The sequence below is a fragment of the Pteropus vampyrus genome, unplaced genomic scaffold (genome assembly GCF_000151845.1).
Source record: "Pteropus vampyrus isolate Shadow unplaced genomic scaffold, Pvam_2.0 Scaffold22, whole genome shotgun sequence".
NCBI classification, from domain to species: Eukaryota; Metazoa; Chordata; class Mammalia; order Chiroptera; family Pteropodidae; genus Pteropus; species Pteropus vampyrus.
The window spans coordinates 14,734,062-14,741,053 of record NW_011888803.1 but is presented as its reverse complement, the minus strand read 5'-3'; the positions used below and the strand labels follow the sequence as shown (position 1 = coordinate 14,741,053).

Sequence of the window (6,992 nt, the reverse complement as noted above, 5' to 3'; positions counted from 1 at the left end):
CTACTATCTACATACACAGGGTAAAAAGAAAATCCAAAAACTGCCAAAAAAGTAAGACCCTCCTCCCACCCCAGTTCTGCTCAAAGTCCACTGTTCCAAGTGTGTGTGAATCACTCTAGACATTTTTCAAAGCATATACAAAAATAAACATGATTTGGACTTTACTGCAAATACTATCTGCAACTTATTTTTTGTTTTTGTTTTTTTACCCAGCAGTATATGGTAGAGACCTTTCATAGCAGCAAATACAGATCCTCTCTCCTTTTTATTTCGCCATATGAAAATGACATGATTTATTTCAGTCCCCAGTTGGCAAGCAATTTTTCCCCAGTTATTTCCTCTTTCAGATAATGTTGCAACGCACCTTCTTGTACACACATAGAAAAGGAATTTTGTTGAAAATCTGTATCTCTTAAGAACTTAAACCCCTCCTGCATTCTTGTAGCTCAGGGCAGGAAGCACCCTACGGAATGAAGCAATCATAGAGCAAACGGCCTGGATCTGACCACAGTGATTCTCCCGCCGCTGGCAGCTAGAGGCTGGGCGGTCAGGAACGTACCAGCAGCTCCGGAGGAGGTGCGGAGACGCCGGGCACGCAGCTCTGAGGCTCCAGCGGACAACTGCCCCGGGCTGAGGGTGGCGGATGCGCCCCCGGGTCCTTTGTGTTTGACCCCAGCCCGTGATAGATAAAGGGTCGTCATCAAGTCATTAGGTAAGTTCTCTGGCTTTGAAGGAATCTGAGGCTGAAGGATGTTAAAGTCAATTAGATTCACCTGGATGCAGCAATTGTTCAGTTGGAGGTTTGTTTAAAGTTAAGACACTAAAATGCTCATGTGGGCCAATGCCTGTGTTGGCCAAGAGCTGCTGGGTGCCTAGTGTTTACTCTGAGTGGGTAAGCAGCGTAAGCTTTTATTTTAGTTTATTCTTTCTTCTTTCTTTCTCCTTTCTTTCTTTTTCTTTTTTTCTTTCTTTTTTTCTTTCTTTGTTTCTTTCTTTCTTTCTTTGTTTGTTTCTTTCTTTCTTTCTTTCTTTCTTTCTTTCTTTCTTTCTTTCTTTCTTTCTTTCCTTTCTTTCCTTTCTTTCTTTCTTTTTTTTTTGTAAGTGGTTTGTTTAATTCCCTGGAAGTCCTCTGTGTCAGCGAGGCTTTTCTTTTCTGCCGTGTGGGACTTTATGTAGGCATCTCTTGCCAGAAATGGGAATTTCCTGGCAAGGAAGAGAGGCAATTTGAGTAACTGGGACAAATACATTTCACTTCAACAAAGCTTTTCAGGTGTCATTGAAGATGTGTGAGAATGCAGATAGAAAACTATAGAAAATGCTCTTTAAAAAAGTATTCTCCAGTTGACGGCTTTAGTGAAGCTTTTGCCACCTGATCTCCTGAACTGACTAAGTTCAGGCCGAGGCTCACCAAAGGGAGTTTTGTTAGACCACAGGGAAAGAGTTCGGGAGATGATGGTCAGCGTCCTAGGCCAGGCTGTGTGAAGCTTTCTTTCCAGGTTGGACAGGGCTCAGAGCAAAATGCACATGACTTGTTTCTCCTCTTTTAAAAAATGCTTAGGGTGCCTGTTATTTCAAAAGTAGAGGTTTATTTGCATAGTCTCTCACTGAAAAGAATATTTTGGAGTGCCCCCTATTGCTCTAACTCCCTTTGTGAAATTTGGGGAGTCAACAATTGTTAGAAGACAGGCATATGCTTATTTTGAAGGAATTAAAAAGTTCTTATTCATCTGACTAGTCCGATGTTTCCATATGCCATTTGGTTTTAGGACAGAGGGTCTTAAAAAGGCGTTGCACTAGTAGCACTTGAGGTGGGGATTCGAGTGAAGAGTGAGGTGGAGGGTGGTGGGGAAAGGGTTGAATTTTGGGAAAGGGTGGAGATCCTGTGAGTTCATCAGAGGAGATACAGGAGGAGCTAGTTAGAAATAGAGGGCTGTTCTGCCAAAGAAAAACTTAACATCAAGGGAAAAAGAGAAAAGAGGAAAAGAGCTACTAGAGGCATGTTGTACTGGGGTGGGTGAAGGGACTGACATACGAAGTGCTGGTCAACCTGGGCACGGGACTCTAGACACAGTTTACTGCTGATTGCCAGGACCAAGGGTCAGAGACTTTCATGATCAGGGTTCAGGGGAGACCAGTCACCAGGTTTCATGGGGCTGTGGAAAAAAATTTTGTCCAGAGACCAAGGGGATTAGATCTCAACTGAGAAAGACCCTGATTCTCTAGGCATTTATCCAAGGAAGCTCTGTTTGCTTGTCCCCTCCCCTTCCTCTCCCCTGCCCCACCTGCAGGAGTGTCCCATTTCCCATCACCTGTCCAGTCTCCCTGAACAGCTTTTACATTCTGAACTAGTTCTGTTCCATAGAGAAGCTTTTGTTAAGCATTCATTAGCCTGTAAGATTTTTTTCACCCTAGAAAATTCTCTAAAGCCTTCTGACATTGTCAAGTGTCTCAGTGATTAGGTTTGAACAACTGTGACCTTCAGCTGCCTGAGGATGTGTAATGCCATCCCTGTTGATTGTAGATTCAAGCTCAGGGGTCTTTTCAGTCACCAGGAGGAAATACTAGAAAGGGGTGTAGGGTCCTCCTTTCCTGCCTTTGGGATCTGTAAGCTAAGACCTGTTCTTCCAAGTAAGCTGCTTCTAGTCAATCTTGATTCTAGTCTTTTTAAACATACCAGTTTCCCAAAGAGGCAGAATAACAAGGTGCCTGGTTTAGGAGTCAGGAAGCCCAGTTTGGCATTGCTTCCACACTGATTACCCATGAGCCCTTGGACAACACCTTCAGTGTTTCCCCTTAAGTAAAACTGAAGAGGTTGAATCAAGATGCACAAAGATTTCAATAACATGAAAAGAGGGGCTGAAACTGACACGATTAAATTTAAAACAAGATTAAAATGAAAACAATTAAAACAAATTTAACTGGGAGAGAGCTGTCATTGCTATTCCTATAGAAAAGGTTCAGTTGCCCCTGAATATGAATTAAGAATGAGCTGTGCAGACAGGACAGCTCAGAACTGCAAGCAGCATTGATAGATGCTCAGCTTCCAGAATAAGGAAGGTTAGAGTCCAACTTTGCTCTTCGCTCATCTGGCTATGGCATCTCCTGCCTCTAGTTTCACATCTGCCTGCAGTCTTCTCTCCAACTTGCAATCATAGTGATTGTTCTTAAAATTGAAATTCTATTGTGTCATTCTTCTGCTTATGAGCCTTTGATAGCTCCCTATTGCTCTGAGAACAGTCTCACACATTGTACCTCATGATCTGAGGCCTCTGTTGACCTCTCCAGCCTATCTCTTGTCCTCCACTGACCCACAACCCTGACTTTAGTAGTTCCAAAACATAAGCAGTTCCCAAAACTAGTTCTTTTCTCTCTCCCCTCTAGAGTGCATTTCCAACACACACACACACACACACACACACACACACACACACGCACACGCACACACGCACACATGCACACACACACACACACACACACACATGCACACATGCACACACACGCACACACACCTCCACCTGTCAGCTTCTCCATCCTCTGGGCTTTCAGAGCCTTCCTGGGCTTGCCCCTATTGTAGCACTTCCCACCCCATGTTGCAATTGCTTGAGAGTACTCCCCACTCCCATCCCAAGACAGTGAGCTTCTCAAGACAGAGATTTTTTTTTTTCTGTACATTCTTAGCATCTGCTATCTTCCTGGTAGGCAATCAGTAAATAGCTGTAGAATCAACAGGCTAGAGGAACAATTGACAAGCCCAAGTACATTCAGAGGAGAGTGATTAAGGATGGTGATGGCTACGGAAATAAGGTTGAATGACAAATAACTGAAGAAGCCTAAACAGTTTAGCCTGGATAAGAGAGCATCAGGACAGACACGATAAGTCACCTTCATGGTAAGGGCTGCCACAAGAGAGTGGAAGATGATTTCCTCTAGCCTCACCTGAGGGCAGAATTAGACTCTGGCGGGAGCAAGATGGACATGGCGCAATCTAAGAATTAACTTTAGAGAACACTATGACATGTGTTTGGGAACATTTGGTGGAAGAAGAATGCCTTGCAGAGAAGGGATGGCTTCCTGGGGACCTAAAGAGCTCCCTGACCCTGTAGGCCCCAGCACCATCTCAGGAATGTGGTTTGAAAGACTTTTTGTGTTGGGTAAGGTTTTCACCCAATAATATTGAAACTCCTGAAGGACATGGATTCTAAGATCCACAGGTCCCTGACAGCTCTAAAAGTCTGTGAATACCGCACAATTCAGAAAACGGAACAGACGTTCTCATTTCTGACTTCTCTTCCTTAGCTGCTTGAGAGTATTTTACCTATTCCAAATCCACCCGGGATACCTGGTCCACTTAATTGTTCCATTGAGAAAGGAAATAGGATCATGGAGAAGTTATATCATTTGTCCTAGTGTTCACGGTAATAATACAAGGCAGAATCGTAATAGGAAACAATTCTCAAGTGTGAGGCATTAAAGCAGATAGATTTTCCAGTCTCTTATGGGGGGAGCCAGGTTGTCTTGTGAAGTGTCATGTTTCTTACCATTTTGCCTTCGTTCCGCATCTAAAGTTCAAGAACACAATTATGGCAGAGTGGCTATGGGGATGGGCTCTGGAACTAGATTGCTGTGTGACCTCGGACAAGGCGCTTAATCTTTAAACTGTGATTAACTCAGTTTTCGCATCTATAAAATGAATATAATAATAGAATTAACCTTATAGGGTTGTAAGGATAAAATGGAAACACAGTACTTGGATATATTAAGTACTTTATAGTACCTAGTGTTATTACCACTGTACTGGCTGAGGACAGGACTTGAGAATAAAGAAAACTGATTTCTCATTCCAATGCTAAAGGTGTGGTACAGTGGTCTTCAGCAGGTCTCTGCGCAGCCTCAGAAGTTCTTGAGAGCGTCCATTGAGAGCCTAGGCTGGTCGTAAGGAATCCAAGATGACAATCATTGGCATAGAAGAACGAGATGGGGTGTGTGCACCCAGATGGGGCTCATGTGCTGCTGCTGTTGGTGGTCCTGAAACAATTTGTTAGTTCCCTAGGAAACTGAGAGTGGGATGGAGTTTGCACCCATAGCCCCATGTCCTTCCCCATTCCCCCATAATTCCCTGCTTATGGATAGTCTTCACACCAAATGGAATTTGGCTAAATTGTTGATAACCTTTTGAATCATTAGTTTCTCTTTCTTCTGAAGACAGGTAATTCTCACCCTCTGATGTGTTCACAGGGATGTTGTCAGGTTACATGCCATCCTTTATGTGTAACACCTCCCCAACCTGATTCCTGCCCAAGGGACACAGTCAGAAAGGGCATCCTGTCTTTGTCTCTCAGCTCTCACCCAGTAGAGTCACTGGAACTCCGAGCTCACTGAAGGCACTGCCCAGCTTCTGCCTGACAGAGGCCCAGGGGCCTCACAGAGTTTTTAGCAAACATTCAAGTTTTCCTGAGGCTGGGGTCAGAGCCACACTCTACTCTGTCTCCAGGTGACCTGCATTTGCCGTCACTGCCTCTGCCATTGCCGATGTTGCTCTCGGCCTCTCCCCACCTGGAACAAGGCAGGCTCTCCCCTACCATGCTCACAGGTCTTCTGTTATATGCCTCACAGGGTCTCTTGCCGTTTCAACTTAGAATTTTTGTCAAGATTGGGACTGATTCCCAGTGGAGTCTGGGCCAAGGGACAGTTGGAACATTCCCCTTCCCCCTTTCCCGCTATTTGACTCAAAAGCCTTTTTCCTTCCTTTTTTACAGGCCTGAGCAGTGAGATTCATCACTGTCTCAGGATGAAGTGCAGGCTCCAGCGGGGCCCTCTCCAGGGAAGAGGTGAGAGGCGTACTGCCTCTGCCCTCTTTCTTGGTGCCAGAATTTATCTGGCATCCGGCAGCTCAGCTACATTTCCAATACCCTCCTCAGATGACTCTCCTGGTGGCCCTTGAGGTAGGCAGAGTTCTCGAGGAAACTCTGCCAGCTGGGCTCCCTGAGGGACCCCCAATCCATAGTTGGAAGTGTTTCAGACTTCCTGTGCCAGGGGAATTCTCTAAACCTGAGAGAATTCGAAAAAAGTTTCCTTATAGATTCATAAAGCAGAAAAAAATCTTAATGATGATTTGGCCCATTCTGGCTCCAAGCAAGGTTAAACTCAAACAATAATTGTTTAAACTTAGAAAGCAACACCTCCCAGAAGCCAAAATGTTAAAACACCTCATCACTGGAGTTGGAGGTTGTTTTTTATTTTCCCCGATGGCCACTCCAGTTCCTTCATGGTGCAGTTTGAGCCCTTTGCCTATTGTTCTGTCCTTAAGGGGAACCAGAGGGAAGATGGTAGCCTGCCTTGGCTGATAGCAGTGTAATTCTCTCTGCCTGACTTCTTATTCACCCCCATCACACACACACTCACACATCCCTACACATATTTAGTTCTAAACAGTAATCACCTGTGTCCGACTTGGCTCTCAGAAGTGAAGAGGAAGCCCTGGGTATGCGATACCATAAATATATTTTCCCTAAGAGATGCTTATGCAGCAATCCAGACATTCTCATTGCTCTGCCTTTTAATTAGCTCAGGGAGTTGCAACCTCACGGTGTGGGTATGCTTGCCAGCTGTGCTTTTCGGGAAGTTATATGGTCTATGCTTGTTCTGCCTCCTCCCTCAGTGTTAGGAAATTATAGAGCTGGCTGTCTTTGCTCTTCTTGGGAGTATGCGCACTGCCTTTACCCCACAGAGCCTGGGACACTTCAGGGCCTTTCTGAGCCAGCGCTCAAAGGCCCTTGGGGGCCAGTGCAATGACACTCAGATCTGACAGCCTGCTGTTCTTGAGTAGGGCGGGAGCAGATAGCCTTTGAGCTAAAAGGGATTGCCTTCATCTATGATGCTCAGTCCCCTTGGGCAACCTACTCAGAATCAGTGCCCACAGGGGACCAGAGGAGGGATTTTATGGCTCAGGGGGGAGCCTACATCTCTCTCATGAAGAGCCCTTGTTCTGGAGG

At 45.1% G+C, this 6,992-nt stretch overlaps 1 protein-coding gene across 2 annotated transcripts in view; it reads left to right on the top strand.

Moving 5' to 3' along the window:
- The first annotated feature begins 460 nt into the window (after positions 1-460).
- Positions 461-6,992, top strand: part of BCAR3 (BCAR3, NSP family adaptor protein) — a 203,505-nt gene continuing 196,973 nt past the window's right edge. For both annotated transcript variants that reach the window (XM_011355671.2, XM_011355669.2), the window contains exon 1: positions 461-712. The gene's annotated coding sequence lies outside the window, so the exon portion shown is untranslated. The remainder of the gene's footprint in view (positions 713-6,992) is intronic.